The sequence below is a fragment of the Triturus cristatus genome, chromosome 7 (assembly GCF_964204655.1).
Source record: "Triturus cristatus chromosome 7, aTriCri1.1, whole genome shotgun sequence".
NCBI lineage: Eukaryota > Metazoa > Chordata > Amphibia > Caudata > Salamandridae > Triturus > Triturus cristatus.
Window position 1 is genome coordinate 1,183,807,261 of NC_140590.1, and position 22,445 is coordinate 1,183,829,705.

Here is a 22,445-nt window from a genome sequence, read left to right on the forward strand (position 1 = left end):
ATTTGTAATGGATAACTTTGCTCTGCTTCGTCAAACTGTAATCTGTTTTGAGGAGAATTCTGTTGCCTCATAGAAACCATAGTTAAACTCCTTCATCCCATAACTGGGCTTGAGAAACTCCATGTTTTTACAATTTTTCACTAATTAAGTTGATTTAAAAGGTGTTAAGGTGCTGAGTGATTGTTGATAGAACCTGATATTTCGAAGAACCTAGTCACTATTAAGTATGCCACTAAGGGTTTGGCCACCAGTGCTTATGGCAGAGTTTTGAGTAATACTAAGAGTGTTCCTCATTTTGTAGTTAAATCTGTTATGAGCCATGCAATCTAAGTGCTGGTGGGGGGAAGGTGGGTGAGGCCGATGGAGGTGGAGGGTGGCGCCGTAATGCTCTGGCCTGAACTTCGGCACTTCCTCTGAATGTGAAGTCAGAGCCTTGTAATACACCCACTGATGTTGGTACCTTTTTATGTTCCCATGCATGGTTCAGGGCACCTCTCCTGATTTTTTTTTTCTTTTTTTTCCAAGCACTAAAATGATTTTCAGCATTGAATATCTTTTTCCAAGGGTTATGTAACACACCACAACGGTTTCATGGTTTGAGGGTTTCCCTTTGTCTATGGTTGATGCCGGTTTTGTATTATGATGTCTGTCTATGGTACCTAGATTTCAAACAAGACTCATCCATGTAAGGACGTTTAGCTGCATGCATTCCAATGCCAGGAGATGGGAAGTCAAGCCCTTCATGGTTAGGTCTGTAGCAGGCGAGAGCATTTCCACTCTAACTCTTTGTCATGAAAGTCCACGTTAGTATTCATAGACCTTCCATAAAAGCACAAAAACTTAATCCAGTCTCTACCTCCGCTCAGTTGTCACTTTTGTTAGGGACCTGTCTGAAAGTCTACAGCATCTGTCTAGACTCTAACCTCAGTATCCTCTTTGGAGCCAGCAACCAGAATTCGTAAGCTGCACCCTGACTCCAGTGCAGTTGGCAGATACTTCGCGAGTGGGAGCCTTTACTCTCTCCACAAACAGTGCACAATATTATTGGGATGACTTGGCTCACCTCCTGAGCTTGAGCTGGATGCCCCTTCCAGGCCTTTTAACTGAGAGAGGTCATCAGTTTCTGCAGCAAGGCTATGTAAGCCCTGAAACATTTCCTTCCGGTCCAGGAGTCTAAGATAACTTACTGACTGATAATTCTGCTGCCTGTTACATCATTGTCGTAGCGTTGTCTTCTCTCTTGGCTGAATTGTTCGCAGAGTGGAGCAAACTTTTCTTTGCTTTGACAGTTAATTATTTGATAACTAGGCCCCATAAAATGTAGCTAAGTTGACCGTCAAGTTCATTTCTACCCATCTGTTGCCTGAAAGCTTGGTGATGCAGGACTTTTTTTTTTTCTTCCTCATGTTGAACCCAGTGCATTCCCCTCCACTCCTACTGATTGCAAGTTCAAATGCATTGACGCTATTGTACAACAAAAAGGCTTCCCTCATGGGACTCCGGGACTATGTCCTTCCAGCGACACTTGATTATTTGCTAGGGTGATAATCTCATGCATCATAGCAGATAAGTAGCATGCTGGAATACATGCAAAGTCGTTCTGCGCAGATGGTTGGGATTTGGACACCGCCAACGCTGTGGGCTGTTCTATGGGCACAGTCCTCTACATTCAGTATTTCCTGCTGCGAATTTGAAAATTCTTATCCCAACATCTATGCAAGCCTTCTTAATATACAATTTGATGGTGCGTCTCTTTGGCAATTAGGCTGATGTGGCGCTGGAGCATTTTCAGGCTTGGCTTCACCTGCGTGCCAATTTCATCAGCGATCCCAGAAGCCCCCCCCCCCCCCCCTGCAAATCCTTTCATCACACAGCCTTCTCAGCCAGTGCAACACCCTCAACGGTTGCAAAGGGTTGAGAATGGCTATGCATGTCTGGTTTTATTGACGCACGTAGAACAGCGACCCAAATACTTCATGCAGAGCTCAGCTTACCATTCTTGAAAGTAGCTGCCCTAGGTCCATTGTTATAATGGGTTATTATATGGAGCAAACCTGATGCTGGACTGGTCCACCTGTTTTTGACCGATTGTCTTCACTTTGATAATAGGGACTTAATTCCCTGATTAGTTTATATAAGGCACACCTTTTTTTAAATCGGATCTGTCAGCGATGTATCTTAATCCGCTAAACACTGATTCAAGCCATGAGTACATTATTAAATCATCTCATTATTCTTGGCGATTAACTGAGCGCAGTAAGAAAGCCTAAAGCATGAGATCAGTATTAAATTACTTAGCTGTTTCCACCACTGGTGGAATGGAACCTTATTTAGACTTGATATCAAACATTACATATGTACTCTACTCCACTACCTTTTGCATAGGCACTCGGCACTTTGATGTAGCGTCTCCTTTCCTGCAGAGAGACTTGGGCCAAATTCTCTTTGTGACATGACATTTAAGCACTGTACTTTGCTCTTTTTGCTGTTTTGCTCCTTAAACTCTGCCCCATGGAAATCCTTTTTATTGCCCATTCTACAAACGTTTAATATCAGACCGCATCGGATGAGCATGAATTATCTGCAACAATTAAGATCCCCACACGTATTCTGTGATTAATTTTGTGAGAGCTGCTAATAGGACAAAATTATTCACAGAATACGTGTGGGGATCTTAATTGTTGCAGATAATTCATGCTCATCCAAGCGTTAGGGTGATGCATGACATTATGCCCATCTGATGGTTTATTTTATGCAATTTTAGAACCTTAAAAATATCTTGTTTCAAGTCTGCCTTTTAACTGTCGCTATTTGCATAAACTTATGATTTGAAGTACGTTTTTCTGGGAAAATGTTTTATAAAATGTATGTGTATTCTTTTACGGCAACTTGCCGAATGAAGATTGATGATCAGAAACCTGCAAATGATTTGCAATTAGTATCTTGAAGTGTAATTTGGATTTGTTATTTTGAATTGTATTCAATTTTCACAAAGGATTGGAATAGCCTCCTAGTGATGCGTGATGAGACTTCCCTTAATTCAAGGTGAAGCTACCTAGTTGGGTATCCTGTAGTGAGGCCGCCTTCTATCCCTTCTATGTTTGAGGGTTTTTTGCAAAGCAAGGCAGGCCTTGCAGCTGACTTTTTGCTCCATGAAAAGGCAGAGATTATAGTAGTTGTGGTGATCAGACCAGGCGTACTTCGCATTGCGCCTTGGGCAAAAGTGGTAAGGAGTTGGTTCCATGGCGAAGTCCTCTGTGCATGCTTAAGTAAATCGAATGTCATCGAAGCAGTGATTGCTTTAGTATCCAAGATGGAAGAAAGGCAGCTGAGGAACCCAGAGCTGAACCGAACAGAGCTATCCCAGTGTGTTTATTGCTTAAAGACTATAGAAGGGTCCAGAGCATCCGAAACCTATGGAGGAAAAAAATAATCTGGTGGTGGTGTGACTCCAACCTTGGTCCGCAATTACTAGCACACTGGCTCCACCTCAAATTGGTTTGTTCCGCCTTTGGGTTCTGTAACAATGCTCCATGAGCAACTTGTTCTTCACTGGTTTTCTCAGTTCCAGCTGCTCACCCTTCTAACTCGGATGTAAACAGCGTTATCAGGCATCTGATAGCATCCGCCTGCAACACAGGTAACTAACATTCCAGAAGGCTAAGCAGGATAGTCTGAAGGCCATATTCTCTGGGGCCTCAGATGCTGAAGAGGAGGAAGACTTCATTGAACCTGAAGTGAAACACACTCTGGCCTTAAAGACAAAGTTAAATCCTTCCTCTACCTTGCCATAGATACCCCAAGGTCAGTCTCAAGCCCAAAAATGCACCTAGACAGAGGAAGAGCATTGTTTCCACTGGAGTGGAGCTTTGAGTCCTTAGTTGAGCTGGAAACAGCGAATTTTGGGTACGTGTATATAAGTAGAATCTGCTTTCATGGTTACCCTAAATTTTTGCCTGGCGTTGTGCTGTTTCTGACTAGGATCTGCTAACCAGGACCCCGGACTCTGCTTTCTCCCCTATATTGGCTATGGTAAGCACTTGGGTACACCCCAGATTGGCTACTCCTGCATCCTGATAAGTGTCTAGCATATGGTAATGATGCCCCTGCATGAGCAGCACAACACTACAACCTTCAAGTCAATTCTCCCGGGCAGTAAGTGCATCAGCCATTACGATATATAGAGTGTCTATGCCTCTTTGCGCGATTACCAACTCTAAATTAGCTGTAACGATCCCTGTCATGTTTGGTATCAAACATGTTGGAATCATACCCTGGGAGGTATGATTCCATGCACTGTAAAGCTCTTCCAGAACCGGACAGCAAGCTAGGGCTGCTGCTGATCAGAAACATGTTTTTGTCCTCCTGCTGTTGAGCCAAGCTCGAGCAGGGGAAGGCAGAACAATAGATACCCTGTCACAGGGAGGTGTGACCAGCTCCCAGACAGGGTTTTGTGTATTGGGGCAGGGTGGGGGCGCTTGCCAGCGCCACTTTGACTGCTTGAAGAGCACACTTGCTGCCCTCCTTGCATAATCCAGTTCCGAGAGATGTTGGCTCCCGCTCTGGCACGAAACTGGACAAAGAACATGGGAGTATCCTCCCCACTGTCCAGCCCCTCCTGGGAGGGGCCCCTGAATCTTCCCAACCCTTTCATTAGGGTACTTAAGGGCTTACCTGTGGGTGGGTCCCTAGATTCGTCGTGGGACAAGATTCAGATCAAGAAACCACTTTATCTTCAACCGTCTGGGTATTCTGGACTTCGCTGGACTCTGCTCTGGGCACCAAGACTGCAACTAGGAAGACTCCTGCTGCTCTTGGTCTTGTCCTCCTGCTCAACCTCTGCGCCTGTGCTCTATACAGGATCCTGCCAAGGCCTGTGGACATCCAAGACATCTGAAGGAATCTTCCTTGAAGTGAAGGAGTCACTTCCTTGCATCTGCAACAAAGGTGGTGGTTCTATAACTCCCTCGTGGCCTGCACTGCCCTTTCACCAAGTTTGAGGCCAGTGGCTCTCGTCTGGACCGCCAAAACCAAACCTGTATGCACCGCGTCGACTTGCCGCTGCCAAGGCTTGTTGGCTCTATTCCTCATAGGTCTTCAGACTCCAAGAACCTCAAGCATCCTCTACAGCAAAGATCTTCGTCCTCACCACATCCTTTGCACCATAGGCCTGCATCTTTGGTGAGCTGCTTGAGTTCCTCTTGCGACATCTGTGCGTGTGGATCCACTTGAGGGTCTTCTTCGACTCCAGTGGGCTCCCCTGATTGCTCAGGGCCTGCTTGTGGCGAGTCCCTTGGATATTTGTGGTCTTGACTCCGTACCTCTTTCGCTTGCCACGTTGTTCGCAGTAGCCAAGGCTTGTTGGTGTTCCTAGTGGACACCAACCCCTCAACTCTCAACATCCGACATTGGATAGCTTGTGAACGGCTCCTGGTCTTTCACAGCGTCGCCTGGTCCACACAGCTGCATTTGTGCATTTGTCTTCCGTGCCCCCTGGTCACTCCTGAGTGGCATAGATTCTGTCTCCTCTGATTGCAGGTACTACTTAACTTGAATCCACCTTTGAGTTCCACGGACACCTTCACCTTCTCCTGCAGAGGCATCTTCCTGAAGTCCTCAATTAGTTTGGCAGTTTCCAACGCCACTTCACACCTATGCACCCGGCTTCCCTGGTGTAGGTATCATGGCATCTAGGGTATCCACGGGTGGTGTGGCTCTCCATCCTTCTGTCTTCCACGGGGTTGCTTCAGGGTCCACTGAGAAGGGTGCTTCTTTAAAATTGCGACCGCGACTTACCCATTGGCTTGAATTGAGCACACGTTCTTGTTCCCACCCTGCAACAAACCTCCATGGGGTTCCTGGGTACTTAACTCTGGTGGTTTCTTGGGTCCCCGGCACCTCTACATCTTCTGGGTACAGTGTTGACACAGAACTCGATTCGCATCCCTCTATTTTAGTATATGGTTTAGTCTCCCGCCCTGGCGACCACTGTGTGTTGGTGCTACTAAACTGTTTTAATTGCAAAGTATTGTGTGCATTGTGTTATATCTCCGGGTAGGAGATATTATTATGTGTTAGTGAGTGTCTTACAATAAATACCTTTTTGTTTTAAATACTGTGTGGTCCTTTCTTACTTAAACTATACCAATAACATTAAGATCTGGTAAAACAAGCTGCTTACCACTCCTTCTGAACTTAGCCTAAAGGCTGCTCTCCACACCTACCACTTAGAGAGATTTCTAAGGTTGTCTAAGACCACTAAAATCACCATAAGCGTTGTCTGGATTAGTGCAGGGTTCTACACTTACAGTATGGCTTCTGAAACCAGGAAACCCCCGACTCGAGAGCTGGGTTAATGGCATTGAAGGCCTTATCTGAAGGCACTGAAACAATTTGCAGTTTGACACTGCCTCCACTCCAAATAGCACCCTCTGAGCCAAAAATTACGCAAAAATATTCTCTACCACCAGTAAGGAAACAAGTGCTAAAACACTAAAGTCAGACACCACCCCGGGGTTTGGAGGTCCTTGATGCAAAACAGAAGAGACTATTCATACTTCTCTTCTGGGGATACTCATCAATAGTGAAAAGCTCTGAATAATCCCCGCCCACGTGTGGGATCCCGGAGCATATATTAAATACATATATAGCTGTATGTTTGAGCAAAAAAAGTATGGAGTACCTCCAAAAACATGCATATACAAACATGCAGCCTATTATACTTCAAATAGGCAAATATGCAAAAATTACATGGGTGTCTCATTTAAGAAAATACATTTGCATATAAATACTGTAACGCAGAACATCCACTCTATTAATCCAAGATCGCTCTTTATTTTCAGAGAAAACCAAGTAATAGCAGCCAATTAGCCCATAGGCTGCATATATGAAAAAAAAAAATCACAGTACAGAAAACTTGGCACCTTGCCTTTAAGACTGCCCAGTACCTGGACACCATGCCTTTAAGACCTCCAGATGCCCTCTGTTCCCATCATGCACCACAGGTGGCAGGTCCGTTCTTTTTTTTCCGGCTCCTTCTGTGAGGATCCTGGAGCATTGAGCTAGTCAATTTTTGATGAATTCTGATCAGAAATTGGTTTAATGCATCTTTACTCGACATTTGTGACTGCTGACTTTTTCAGTTATTTTCTGACAATTTTAAGAACTATTTTCTGTCAGAAATGCCAGCTTTATTTAACAAACATCCCTCCTGTGGGAAGAAAATGGCAAAATCAGACCCACTCTCTGCATTGTTTGTTTGCCATCTTCACACAATCCAGAGAAATGTTATTACTGTCAACAATTCTCCAGAAGAACTCTGCGTGACAGGGAAAAGATAAGGCTTCATGCCTTACCGAGAGAGGAAAAGGATATTCTAAAAGGGGCCTTGAGAATTATCCTGCTTTCAAAGAGCCCTCCTCTCAGAAAAGACTCAGTAAACGGCGTCGATCGGCTTCTCCAGCAACCAAAAGGAAGCAAATTCCTGATTGTTAGCGGTCGGTATCTGAAAGAAACACGTTAGTTAGATTCCTCACCTTAGAATATCCCCAGGCGTCAGACTGGATCCGGAAGATTTTTCGTCAGCAATACCCCTTGCGCGTCGCTAGGCGTCGTCTGCGGCTCCGCGTCCGTCGTCGGCGTCGTGCGCCGGGATGACGTCGTCGGAGTACTTAGACGCCGCCCTCGCGCGCTGACGTCAGTTCTTCTTTTTTCCGCGCCAGTAAGCGCAGATCCGGGAGAGCTACCCCTTTTAGTCTTTTTTGACTAAATCTTTTTGATCATTTTTGATCCTTGTCTGTCGACATCTGGTGCCGGTAGGATGCCTGGGTTCAAGGCTTGTGAAGATTGTCATCGACTGATGTCGGTGACCGATCACCACCGCCGGTGCCTCTACTGCTTAGGCCTCGACCACGACGCGGAGTCGTGCAACGACTGTCAGGCCCTGACTTCGAAGGCTAGGCGGGAGCGGTCCCGCAAGCTTCTGGAGCTTCGCCACTCGGCTCCGCGTCGTGCGCGATCCCGGTCCAGGAGGAGGTCCAAGGATCGCTCGCGGAGCCCTAGCCGACGCCACCATCGCTCGTCGGGCTCCAAGTCGTCGGGTAAGTCCAAACACTCTAAGAAGTCCAAGCGGCGACATCGCTCTTCGGACTCCCCTCGCCGGTCGCGCGACTCGGCCGAGGGTCCAAGTGGTTCCACCCCCGCGGCTCCGGCGGAGCCGCAGGTGCCGCGTCCGCCCCTATACCTTCCGGTCCCTGGGGCTGACGCGGCGCCGGCGGAGATCAGTGCCTTCCTCTCGGCCATGAGGAGCCTGGCCCCGCCGTCGACGCCCGCTGGCGCGCCTTCGGGCCCCGCGGACTCGACTGGGCGACCTCGCGTGCCGGCGGCTCCGGCCCCGGCGCCGTCGACGACTCCGGTCTCGACGCCGCAGGTCCCCGCGGGGCCCTTGCCTGGGCCCCAGTCGACGCCGGTTGACCTTGTCACTCCTCCACCGGCGCCGACGCCTGAACCACCGACGCCGTCACCGGCGCCACCGACGCCGACGCCTGTGACGCCGACGCCCCGGTTTAGCCCTCATCCGGACCCGACGCCGGCACGGCGTCCGCCGACGCCGCATCCGACGCCGCTTGAGTCCTACCATCTCTACAGTCCGGTTCCGATCATTCCTCCTGTTTATCAGGAATCGGAAGAAGGGGGCGACTGGGAGGGGTTCGAGGACCCTCTGGCTGTTCAGTCACAGCTTTCTCAGGACTGGGCAGATGAACTGGGGGAGGCCAGCGGGCTGGACACCTCGCCAGACGCTGGATTCACTTCTCCTCCGACCGTGGCTTCGGAGGAGGGTGCAGCATTTTCTGTGGTGCTGCGCAAGGCGGCTGAGGCCCTTGGGCTCGAGTTGCCTGCCGTGGCTGTGAGGACCAACATCCTCACTGAGGTGCTTCAAACCTCAGCAAGCTCCACTGAGCCTCTGCTGCCGTTCAACGAGGCCCTCACTGACGTTCTGCAGGGCACCTGGTCCAAGCCCTCCACAGTTCCTCCTGTGGATAGGAACGTTGCCAGGCGCCACCGCCCTGCTCCGGGCGACCCCAGTTTCCTGTCCCAACACCCCACCCCCGAGAGTCTGGTTATCCAGGCCTCTACTTCCCAGTCCTCCTTCCCGACCGCTCCGCCGGACCGGGATTCCAAGAGACTCGAGCAGTTTGGCAAGAAACTGTTCTCGTCCCTTAGTTTGGGCCTGCGGTCCTTAAATACCGCCTGTCTCTTGGACCGTTATTCCCATTCCCTGTGGGATACGGTGGAGGACGTGCTGCCCCTGTGTCCGGAGGAGGTCCGGACGCGTCTTACCCAGGCTTTGGCCGATGGGAGGGATGCAGCACGGCACGCCATAAGATGTGGGCTTGACACCACGGACTCGCTAGGTCGGGCGATTTCCACCACGGTGGCGCTCCGCCGCCACGCCTGGATGCGGTCCACGTCATTTTCCGGGGATGTCCAGAACACCCTCATGGACATGCCCTTTGATGGCACTCGCCTGTTTGGTGAGAAGGCGGACAGTGCGCTGAACCGTTTTAAGGACTCCCGGGCTACGGCCAAGTCCTTGGGCCTCTCGGCTCCGCGGGCGCACACCTCCGCTTTTCGCCCCTTTCGTGGCCAAGGAAGGGGCGCCTCCTCACGTCCGCAAAGCCACCAGCCGCAGAACCAACCTGCGCGCGGTCGCGGACGTGGCTTCCGCCGTGGCGGAAATGGAGGCCGACGTGGTCAGCCCACATCCACCCCGGCAGCATCCGCCTCAAAGCCTTCCTAGTCCGAGCTTTCAGGCCCATACCACGCCAGTGGGCGGCAGAGTTCGCCATCACCTGCTCCACTGGCGGTCCATAACATCGGACAGGTGGGTGCTGCAAATCGTCCGAAGGGGCTACTCCCTCCCCTTCGAGACGACCCCTCCAGCCATGCCACCGCAGCACCACCGTATCTCGGGGGATCATTTGGATCTTCTCCGCGAGGAAGTTTCGGCTCTCTTGGCCAAGGGGGCCGTCGAGCGCGTTCCAAGTCCAGAAGTAGGTCGTGGTTGTTATTCCCACTACTTTCTGGTTCCCAAGAAGGGCAAGGGGGGCCTGCGCCCTATCTTGGACCTCCGGAACGTCAATGCCTTCCTCCGAAAGGAAAGGTTCAAGATGCTAACGTTGGCTCAGGTTTTAGCTGCCCTAGACCCTGGAGACTGGATGGTAGCGTTGGACTTGCAGGACGCATATTTCCATATCCCCGTCCTGCCGGCCCACCGGCGTTACCTGCGGTTCACGGTGGGCCAAGAGCACTTTCAGTTTACCGTGCTCCCCTTCGGCCTCACCAGTGCCCCTCGGGTGTTCACGAAAGTGATGGCGGTGGTCGCAGCTCATCTGCGCAGATCAGGGGTCCCAGTCTTCCCCTATCTCGACGACTGGTTGTTGAAGGCGGGCTCGCCCCAGGCAGTCGTCTCCCACCTCCAGACTACGGCGGATCTCCTGCATTTGCTGGGGTTTTCCATCAACGTGCCGAAGTCACACTTGAGTCCCTCTCAGAAGCTCCTCTTCATCGGAGCGGTTCTCGATTCGGCGCAGTTCCGGGTCCATCCTCCGGAACAGCGGGTCCGGGATATACAGGCCCTGATTCCCATCTTTCGGCCTCTATCCCGGGTTTCGGTCAGGCTAGTGTTGCGGCTTCTGGGGCTGATGGCCTCCTGCATCCTACTAGTGCATCACGCCAGGCGGCGCATGCGGGCTCTGCAGTGGGACCTGAAGTTTCAGTGGGCCCAGCATCACGGCAACCTGTCCGACCATGTCTTGATCTCGGAGGGTACTGCACAGCAGTTGCAGTGGTGGCTCACGGACCGCGAGTGGGTCAAGGGCAAGAGCCTCTCCCTTCCCCAACCGGAGCATGTCGTAGTGACGGATGCGTCCCTCCTGGGATGGGGTGGCCATATGGGAGAGGCGGAGATCAGAGGCCTCTGGTCTCCGGCGGAGTCTCGTCTCCACATCAACCTGTTGGAGTTGAGAGCGATCCGGCTTGCACTGAAAGCCTTCCTTCCCTCTGTCAGGGGAAGTGTCGTGCAGGTGTTCACGGACAACACCACCGCCATGTGGTACTGCAACAAACAGGGCGGGGTGGGGTCGTGGACCCTTTGTCAGGAGGCTCTGCGCCTCTGGACATGGCTGGAACACCAGGGCGTCACCCTGGTGGTTCAACATCTGGCGGGCTCTCTGAACGCCAGAGCAGACGAACTCAGCCGCCGGTGCATGATGGATCACGAATGGCGTCTGAACTCCGAAGTGGTGCAAGGCCTCTTTCAGCAGTGGGGAGAGCCTTGGTTAGATCTATTCGCCACCGAAGAGAACGCGCAATGTCAGCAGTTCTGCGCGTTGGAATTTCCAAGGCGGCACTCGCTCGGCGACGCTTTTCGTCACGAGTGGAGTTGCGGTCTGTTGTACGCCTTTCCGCCTATACCACTTCTGCCCAGAGTGCTGAAGAAGATCAGGCGCGACCGGGCCCAAGTCATCTTGGTGGCTCCGGATTGGGCACGAAGATACTGGTATCCCGAGCTACTCAGTCTGTTGACCGATCCCCCGATACGTCTGCCCCTTCGGGAGGATCTTCTGTCGCAGCAGCAGGGGACGGTCCTCCACCCGAACCTGTCCAGCCTCCACCTCCATGCGTGGAGATTGAGCGGCGGCAGTTGATGCCATTTGACTTGCCTCCTGAAGTCTGTGATATCATTCTGGCAGCCAGGCGTCCCTCCACAAAGTCGGTATACGCCTGCCGGTGGAACAAATTAGTGGCATGGTGCACAGCAAAGGCTGTGGATCCCCTTTCCGCCCCTCTTTCTGAGGTTCTCCTCTTCCTTCTTTCTCTGGCCCGGCAGGGCTCTGCCCTGGGCACCCTGAAAGGTTATCTTGCTGCCCTCTCCGCCTTCTTGCGGCTTCCTGATCAGCCTTCTCTTTTCAAGTCCCCTGTAGTGTCACGCTTTCTCAAAGACATTACACACACGTTCCCTCCTGTCCCTTTTGTAATGCCTCAGTGGGACTTGAATCTGGTTTTGACATTCCTGATGTGCGCTCCCTTCGAGCCTCTTCACAATTGCCCTCTTCGTCTTCTAACTCTAAAGACTGCTTTTCTGGTAGCCATCACCTCGGCTAGACGGGTGAGTGAGCTCCAGGCTTTATCTTCAAAGCCTCCTTTTCTATCTGTTCATCCGGACAAGGTTGTCCTTCGGCCTCGTCCCTCCTTTCTTCCTAAAGTGGTGACTCCATTTCACCTTGGGCAGTCTGTCACCTTGCCCACCTTCTTTCCGCCTCCGCATCCTTCCAAAGAGGAAGAGAGGCTCCACCGTCTGGACCCAAAACGTGCGCTCTCCTTTTATCTGGACCGCACAAAACAGTTCCGGGTGGACGACCAGCTTTTTGTTGGGTACGTGGGCGCTAAGAAGGGGAAAGCTGTGCACAAACGAACCATCTCTCGGTGGGTCGTTTTGTGTATAAAAATCTGCTATTCCTTGGCTAAAAAGGACCCTCCTGTTGGGCTGCGCGCCCATTCTACTCGGGCCACGGCGGCTACTACTGCCTTGGGACGGGGAGTCCCTTTGCAGGACATCTGTCAGGCGGCGACGTGGGCTTCGCTACACACGTTTGCCAGGCATTATTGCCTTGACAGCCAAGTCCGGAGGGATGGCTTCTTTGGCCGTTCTGTCCTCCAGGACTTTCTGGTGTGATCTTGGTTCGCAGACCCACCACCGGGGATGGTATTGCTTGGGTATCTATTCTAAGGTGAGGAATCTAACTAACGTGTTTCTTTCAGATGAACAAGTTACTAACCTTCGGTAACGATGTATCTGTAAGAAACATTAGTTAGTTAGATTCCTCACCGACCCACCCATCCTCCCCGTTCTGCGAACTGACATCTAGGGTTAAGGTTGTCCTTTCAGGCCCCTAGATTTTATTTTTGGCACCAGTGTCGGTCTTTGCATGGCTCTGCGTTCCTAGCGCGGAAGGCTATGTACAAGAACTGACGTCAGCGCGCGAGGGCGGCGTCTAAGTACTCCGACGACGTCATCCCGGCGCACGACGCCGACGACGGACGCGGAGCCGCAGACGACGCCTAGCGACGCGCAAGGGGTATTGCTGACGAAAAATCTTCCGGATCCAGTCTGACGCCTGGGGATATTCTAAGGTGAGGAATCTAACTAACTAATGTTTCTTACAGATACATCGTTACCGAAGGTTAGTAACTTGTTCGTCGAGATCGACGTCGGTAAGGCATGCAACAACGTAATGGGACAGATCGCCGTCAGAGATGAGATCCTCCATCACATACAGTCGACATCAAGGGAGATGTCATCTACACCTGGTATTAATATTGTGCAGATCACACCGGAGGGATCTCCTGTTCCGGGAGAGAAGGCTCCTATCTATCTTTCCCCAAGATGGCTAGAAAGTATTCAACACTGGAAGATGCCACACACAAGTCCGGGCTCGGATTTCTCCCAAACGTACTCTCCCTCCTGGGTTTCTGCTTGGCCTCCTCCTACTGCATCCACGAGGGCTTCTCCATGCAGGTTCCAGAGGAGAGCTAGGTCTCCATTGGCTCAACGCTCAAAATCCAGGACACGGGGGCGATCTGGTTCTCATCCTTCCACCCCATAAAGGAGATGACTGTCCCAGTCGTGGTCCACATCCTCAAGATCTTCTAGCAGAGACTATTCACCAACATTGTCTGCGACACCTCCAGCCAAAGTATCCCCTATTGATGATATAGAGACTTTTAACGGGGTGCCAGCTCCTGCAGTGTCTTCGTCAGTCATATTTGAAACCCTGCACCACAGATCCTTAGCGAAGCCTCTGCTTCCTTTGGTCCCAGGTTTGCCAGAACCAGCGATGCAGACTTTCTTGACTCAAACTACAGTGGGCTCAGCGCCCTCACGTATTTCCAAGAAATACAAGGCCCCGGATCAGGATCCACTGTTTCTTCGATCAGATCCTCCTCCAGATTCAGTCATAGTGGCAGCAGCTAAGAAAACACATCCAGCCTCAACATCCTCCGCAATCCCTCCAGAAAAGGACAGTAAAAACATGGACTCTGGGCAAAAGGATGTGTAGCACATCGGTGTCAGTAATGAAGGTGGCTAGTGCCTCGGCGCTCCTAGGGAGGTATGCCGGGTCTCTCTTGGACTCTTTGGCCTGATTCACTGAGAAGCTGCCTAAAGAAGATCAGCAAGATTTCCAAGAAATCCTGCAGAAAGGCTGCTTGGTGGAAAACCTGGTCATGAGTGCAGCTGCTGACGCATCAGATCTGGCTGCTCATGGCTACTCCCACGGCATTTGCTCTAGATGCCTGGTTATGCCTCACGGGGCTGAACCCTGATGCACAGCGGAGAATTGTGAATCTCCCCTTCAATGGCACGTCTCTTTGGTTCTCATACGGATGATATGTCCAACATGAAAACTGAGTTGGACACTCTGAAAGCCGTTGTACTGGAAAAACGAAAGGAGTTTCGTCAAATTCCGACCCTATGACTTGCGATCTTTCCAACTGAGGGTTCAAAACCCTCACTGGTCGACTCAACATCAACCCAGGTCTCACTACCATCAGCGAAGGCCTGGTTGAGGAAGAGGAGCTGCAAGACAAGCATCTTCTACAACAAAACAATCAACAAAAAATGACCTGTGTTTCTCTGGATACCGCAAGGGCAAGCGTGTGTCCTTCGAAGGAGAGGTTATCCTCAATCCACGAGAAATGCAGCAATCTTCTCCTTTCTCAGCATCCCTCAGACAGGCGTAATCGCTGCTAGGCTCTGTGGCATCATGCAGCTTCATCATGCCAAACGCCACATTACATATGCGTCCTCTGCAGCAATATCTGGAAGACCAGTGGACGCAGATGTCCGGTTGCTTGAAGGACCGTGTGTCTCCTCCAGTCGGCCAAGGATTCCATCAGATGGTGGATGAACCGATCCCATCTACTGAAGGGAGTTCCTTTTCACCAAGACCCACCTACTCAGACAATCATCACAGATGCTTCCCTCCAAGGTTGGGGGGCTCATATGGGCCCTCTCCAGGTGCAAGGGCTTTGGTTAGAGACATTTTCCATCACTGGGGAGTGGTATGCATAGACCTGTTTGCAGACGCGGCAAACGCAAAATGTCCCATCTTTGCATCCAGATTTCACCAACCAGGTTCATGGGGAATGCGCTTTTGATAAAATGGTCTCCGACATTACTTTACGCTTTTCCACCAATCCCATTGATACCCACGCTGATCAAGTTCTACAGGGCCAAAACCAGAATGATACTGATAGCACAAGAATGGCCTTGTCAGTTGTAATACCCAGACCTTCTTCAATTATCAGAAGTTCCACACAGGAGGTTACCATGCCGACCAGACTTGCTGTCCAAGAATAAGGGGGAAGGTATTCCACCCCAGCCTCTCATCCCTACGATTGACGGCATAGCTCCTGAAGTCCTTCAATACGGACACTTCAACTTGTCTTCTGACTGCATGAACATACTTTGAGAAGCTGAAACACCCTCTACCAAAAAATCGTATGCTTTCAAATGGAAGAGATTTTACATATGGTGCATGGACAATGGTCATGATCCCGTTCGGGGTCAAGAGCAGGTGATCCTACTGTATTTGCTGTACCTTGCCAAATCTGGCCTTCAATTTTCCTCTATAAAGGTCCATCTAACAGTTATCACAGCATACAGAAAGTCCCCTTTACAGGTTTCCCTTTTCAAATTCCTGTGGTTAAAGATTTTCTTGAGGGGTTATAGGTCTACCCACCGATCAGAACTCCTTCTCCACCTTGGGAGCTCAACATAGTTCTTGCTAAATTGATGGGTGCTCCGTTTGAACCTATTCACAGAGCCTCTCTTAAAGAATTTGTCATGGAAGACCGCTTTTTTTTAGTGGCCATAAAATCTGCTCGTAGAGTGAGTGAGATTCAGGCTTTATGCTGTTATGAACCTTATATCGTGTTTCATTCTAACAGAGTGGTTCTTAGAACCCATCAGTTTCCTACCTTAAGTGGTCTCGGATTTCCATATCAATCAGGCCATCACTCTGCCCACGTTCTGTCCTAACCCTTCAAACCCTCTGGAGCGGTCCCTTCATTCACTAGACCTCAAGAGGGTCCTGAAATTTTACTTAGACAAAACCGAGGCTTTGAGGAAACCAGGACCACCTGTTTCTAAACTATGGTTCCTTAAATACTGGTTGTGCAGCTTCCAAACAGTCCATCTCTAGACGGATATTGTCTTGTATCTTTGTCTTACCAACTAGCCAATAAAGCCCTCCCGGGCAAACCAAAGGCTCATTCTACCAGGGGAAAAGCCTCTACCAGGGGAAAAGCCTCGACCACGGCTCTCCTTAGGAATGTACCTATCTCAGATTTGTAAAGTAGCCACATGGCGATCAGTACACACTTTCACTCGCCATTACTGTTTGGACTCTGACACCCAGGCAGATGCTCAGTTTGGGAAAGCCTCTCTAAGAAATTTGTTTGGACAATTCATCCTTAACCCCTTCAGCGCGGCGCGGATTTCCGCGCCATGCTGAAGGTTCCGTGCGTGGGCGGGGCCATGACGGAACGGTTCCGTCATGCGCACAGCGCAACCGACGTGCATGACGGAACCGTTCCGTCATGCGCGTCGAAGGGGTTAAGGTGCTATATTTTCTGTATTTATGCTGTCACTAGTCCGCGGGCAAATGGGTATGGGCTTGCTATTCTATTCAGTGCTTATGACTAATGATGAATCTCCCCTGGAAGAGAAGGATAAGTTACTTACCTGTAATCCTAATTCTCTTCCAGGGGTATACTCGTCAAAGTCATAAGCAACCCTCTCTCCTCCCTGGACGAGTATTGACAGCATAGTAGTGTTTTCAGATTGTGTTCAGACGAGCTCATTAACAGCAGCGCGTGTTGGAAGCATCTGCCGTCCGGAAGTGCAGGCTATCCTCTCTCAGGACACACTCGGGGATAGTTTTTTAGTAGATGGGCGGGGACCCAGTGTAAGAAAGTGCCATCTTTTTGCTAAAACTGCTGATGTACTTTGACTGAGTGTGCCCTGGGCTCCTACCAAACAGGTACCCAGGGCCTATGTTCTTTCCCTAACCTGCATTAAAAGCAAAACCCAATTGGTACTCTTTGGCCACAGGTCAGTCCCTTGTAAATGGTGCCAAGGGCACTGTGGCCAGGGAAGGGCTGCAGCACTTATTGTGCCACCCTTAGAGCCCCTGTACCTTTATACACACACTGCCATTGTAGGCTGCGTGTTTTGGTGCAGAACAAAGTGAAAAGTCGACATTGGAAAGATCCCCGAGTGCCAAGCCTACAACCCACTGCCCAGGCGTAGGTCAGCCACCCCAGTTGCTGGGTGCACTATACCAGTGGTTATGGTACAGGTGCATGATCCCTGTACCCCTAGTGTCTAAGCCAGTTCTTAGACATTGTAAGTGCAGTAATGCCATTAAGAGTATATGGTGCTGGGAGTTTGTCATTACAAACTCCACAGCATCATAATGGCTTTACTGAAAACTAGGAAGTTTGGTATCAAACTTCTCAGCACATTAAATCCACACTGATGCCAGTGCGGCATTTAATGGAAAATGCACTCAGACGGCATCTTAGAGATGCCTCCTGAAAAACGACCTAACACTAGTGTCCAGGCTGAGTGGCAGCTCGCCATCTGCCACCACCAGACATGTTTCTGGACCCCTGGGTCTAGAGCCTGCTGCTCTCGGTGGTCTGAAACAATGCGCATCCTGGGAAGAGATGCCAAGCCTCCACCCCCAGGATGGGCAGGGTCCACGAAGGGGAAGCTTCAAAGGCTTTCCGTCTTTGTGCTTCCCCGGGCATTTTGCTGCTTCAAGCAACTGGCCCCCACCAGTTCTGACCCCCACTTCGGGCGGGAGAATCAGCAGGAAAACCAAGAGAGGAGGGGAGGTGAAGCACAACTCAGTCCCCGCCATCTTGCAGATAGGGGGACCTAGCCAACCAGAGTTACACATATGCTGCACTCCCACTGAAGGGTGGCATAATAGGGGTTGTACCCACCCCAAGGAAGGGACCCATTGATCCCAACCCTTACCTACCTGTAACGCTGCTAAATCTAGTATTCAGGGGCAACCCTGAACTTTGCCTCCTCAGACAAGAACTGACCAAGTGGAAGAGAAGGAGGACCCAAGAGCCGGGCTGAAACTAAGAGGACGACGCCCACTGACTTGGCCCCAGCCCTGCTGGCCTGTCCTCAACTCTAACCTGCTCCAGCGAAATCCTGGGGTGTCCTGCAGCCTCAATTACCTGAAGGACCTGCCTTTCCTTCCCAACCAAAGACTTTTTCCTCCCGTGAGAACTGAATTTGCTCACCCACAGGCTTTGGCCAAATCCACGAGTCTGCACCCGATGCCTTTGGCCCGAGTTAGAGTGGCCCAACACCACAAGGAGGTCTCCCCGGCGATCCTGACCTGAGATCTGGTGATCTGACATGCCTCGAATCGTCAAGCGTAGCCTGCAGCCTCTTTCTGGAGGATACTCCTGAACAGCACTAGTAAGGAAAACCTGACGCCTGAAGACACCCCTGCACCCGACGTCCCACGGTCTTGGTTGGCCCAACTGACGGTGTCACAGCATCCCCAGGCATCCCAACTTACCTCTCCAACCTGAGGGCACCTCCAGGAGATGTTCGTCCCTGTCCTGCAGTCTTTGTTGCAAGTGGAGAATCCCCGTTGAAATCAACAGGGTGCCCAATGCCAAAACAGCACTCTGCACCCAGCTGCCCCAGTGGGTGTACTTTGGGTGCTAACTCTGATCCCCTTTTACCCTGAGCCGAACACCAGGAGCTTTGCTCCCACGACCTTGTGACCTGCTCATCGGCAACCACCAACCGGAGGCACCATATCCCCTGTTGGATAACATGGGGCCGCAGCACTCTGCCCCCGGCTGCCCTAGTGCTGCTGAGGGTGTTTCAAGAGTGCATCTTTGACCCTGGAGGAACCCTGTTCTAATCTCAGAATACTTACTCCCACAAACCAGTACTTAACTGCAAACCGTTAACATCATTTTTCTCCATAGGAATACATTAACTATTTTTCCTTAAATTGTTTTGTGTGAAGTTGGTTTTTTATGAGAACTTGAAAAACTGCAAATAACTAAAAACTGCTTTACATACCATTTCTCTAGCAAATGACCCAGTGGGATATCTAGGCATATCACACAGAGTAGAAAAAGTAATCTATACAGTAAATCGAACAGTAATTTCCACTCTATTAAAAACATTTACAAACCAGTAACAAATCATTTTCATTCAGCTTGCTTGTATTCAACCTGCCTTGAATAGTGCCATTTACACTTACCTGCACAAGGCTTGCTTGGTTCTAGAAAATAAATATAACTAATGTTTTATACAAATCAAATTAGTCTGAGTTCAGTCTTTGACTGTGTGACATCATTTGCTGATTGTCTGGCACATGCATCAAGCTAGGATTTTGCGAGTCCTTAATTGCGAATATTAAGGATTCGCAATTAAGGACTCGCAAAATGCTATGCATGTAGGAATTGCTATAATAGCGATTCCTACACATTCCTTATTTGCGACTTGCAAATTGCGAGTCGCAAATAAGGAATAGCTTCCTATTCATTCCGATGGACCTACAGGCCCATAGGAATGAATGGGAAATTGCAAGCGCAATTTGTGAGTACCAATAGGTACTCGTAAATTGCTCATGCAATTTCAGGGAGCAAGGGTGTCAAAAGGACACCCTGTTGCACCCCTGGAATTGACCTGTGCACATATGTTGGGCACACACATGCCCTAAGGGCATGTGTGTGCGCAACATTAAACTTTGAAAAATGCACAAAAGTTCTTTTTTTTCAAAGGTTTGCAAATTACCATGAAGTTCAACTTCATGGTAATTTGCATATCCTATTCGCTAAATCGCTAATTTTTTTACTTTAATGCATTGCATTTAAGGAATCTCAATTTGGGATTCCTTAAATGCAATCGCAATTTAAGTAATCGCAATTTAGAGATTACTTAAATTGCGATTTTTGCATTTGGGATGATGCATCCCAAATGCAAAAATACCGGTCGCAAAGGGGCATATTCTGAGAATCTGCCAGTTTGTGACCGGTTTTTCTTTTGATGCATGTGCCTGTATGTTTGTACAACAAATGCTTAACACTACCCTCTGATAAAGACTTACTGCTCGCCCACACTACCACAAATTGAGTAAGGTGCTAGCTACTTTTACCTCTGCCTACCTTTGGGATTCCACTGGACTCTGTGAACACTATACCTTATTTTGGTATAGTATATACAGAGCCAGCTTTACACAGTTATAGCCGGGGAGAAAAATTGGAGAGTGTATTACTAGCCTTTACAGGCGGGATATGCTTGAAAGAAGCTCAAAATTATGCAATTGCAGGAAAACAAGAGATTGAGAAGTATTCGGGAAGACTACAGGTCTGTTTTGCAAACAATTAAGCTTAATGGCCGAGGAAGAAATCGAGATGAAAACACGTGATGTGCTATATGATTCACTTCTGGTTGTCAGCTTAGGTGGCATCCTTGGGGGCTTTTTTTTGTCCAAATCAATGCACCCAGACACTTTATGTATACTAATCCACTTTCTGATTCTATTGATCAGGCACTTTCCTATGCATGTGGCACTTTAAGGATGTAGTAAATTGTGGGAAGATTAACCTATTTATTATCAATCTAGAGGAATGGCAAAGGAAAATTTCAAATGGAAAAAATCTCTATTGGCTGCATGACGTCCCTAAATTTGTTAGACTAGGTGTTATCCTAGGTGTTTTCTTTTGCCCACAATACAGTACTCAGCCCTTTGTTTTTACACTTAAGCTGTATCGATGCCCTTTATTCCTGAAAGGATTAGGCTCTTTATCATGCATGCCACACTTTAAATTGCAGAAATTTCTGTGAAGACAATTTTATTTAAAGGTAATATGGGACAGGCTCATCTGTCGAAGAGACAATATGCGCCAGACTGCGATCTGTCTTGTACTTTAATCCATTGTTGCTGCGGTGATGTTGAATGCAGCTGTATACGGACTCCATTCGAATTGTCACCTTAAATGCTAATGGCCTTAATAACCATCAATCAGTCAGTGTTGGTAAAGTGCAGCTACTCACCCGCGGTGGTCTCAAGGCGCTAACAAAAGCAAACCTCTGGCGATAGATGAATTGGTGAGAAGTCACTCTCCGGTTATTGTGCTTGTTCAGGAGATGCATTATACAGATAAAAGGGAACCTGCATACAAAATGTTCAGACAGTGAGCAGGGTATAGATGCATATCGGCAGATGCGGCCCATAGAGGGGCAGCAATTTTTGTTAAACTTTTCCCTTTTCAAATTACTTTTTCTGTCTGACACAGAAGACAGATGGGGGTTTAATTAGTGGCTTGTTCAATGATATTACTCACTGTAGCCACAATCTATGCACCGGTCTTAGATAATTCGGTATTGGAACTATACCAGGCATTGTTATGGGGGGGGTGACTTTAATCTCTTCCAATAGCCGAAATTAGATTCATCCTCTGACAGACGCAAGCAGAATAAGCTATGAATGGCAAGTGCATTGACAGAATGTATGCGAGAGTTGGATCCGATAGACGTATGACGTGGAGAACATCCAAACATGCAAGAATATTCTTGCTTTTCGCCAAAATATAAATCCGCAGCCAGGTTAGATTTCCTTTCCTCTAACAATTTGAAATTAATTAGTTGTACGCACATCCAGAATGACTTTTCGGACCATGCTTTGATAAAGATTGAAGTATTGGGGATTGGAGTACCAAAACATCTAGGAGGTGTTTTTTTAATAGGTTATCTGGAGGATGAAATTTGGTTCAATGAACTGTATAGTGAAATGTGTTTTTTTTCAGACTAATAACACTGCAAGTTAAGAAACTGGGAGGAATTTAAAGCAACTATGCATGGATACATAACTTCCAAAGATGTAGCACAAAGGACATGCCTAAGGGAGCACAGGGCAAAGTTAGAATTTGAATTGAATCGGACAAATGCACAATATTTACGTATTAAACTATTACTAACAAATTTGCACTTAAACAAGCAAGGATGTGTATGCAAGACTTTTAGTATTCTAGAGGGTATTCTGCTAACTCAGCATATCTTCAAAAAGTAAATGAGTGAATTTGCTGCAAAATGTTTAGCATGGCAAGTAAAGGAACGTCAAGCACAAAATAGTATTACTTCCCTCTTAGATAGGGAAACAACTCTTATAACTGATTCTGTGCAATTCCAGGGTAGATTTTTTTAAAACTTTTTGAAATATATAGTGCACAACAGGATGTGGATGTTTTAAGGTTTTTTTCAGCAAGCTCTCTATTCCTAAATTACAGGCAAGCCAAGCTCAATCCTTGGTAGCCAACATCTCTCTCAA

General features: G+C 49.0%; 1 protein-coding gene across 5 annotated transcripts in view; it reads left to right on the plus strand.

The window, feature by feature from the left end:
• LOC146811408 (uncharacterized) overlaps positions 1–22,445 on the plus strand; it is an 880,866-nt gene that overhangs the window by 796,375 nt on the left and 62,046 nt on the right. The window lies entirely within an intron of this gene.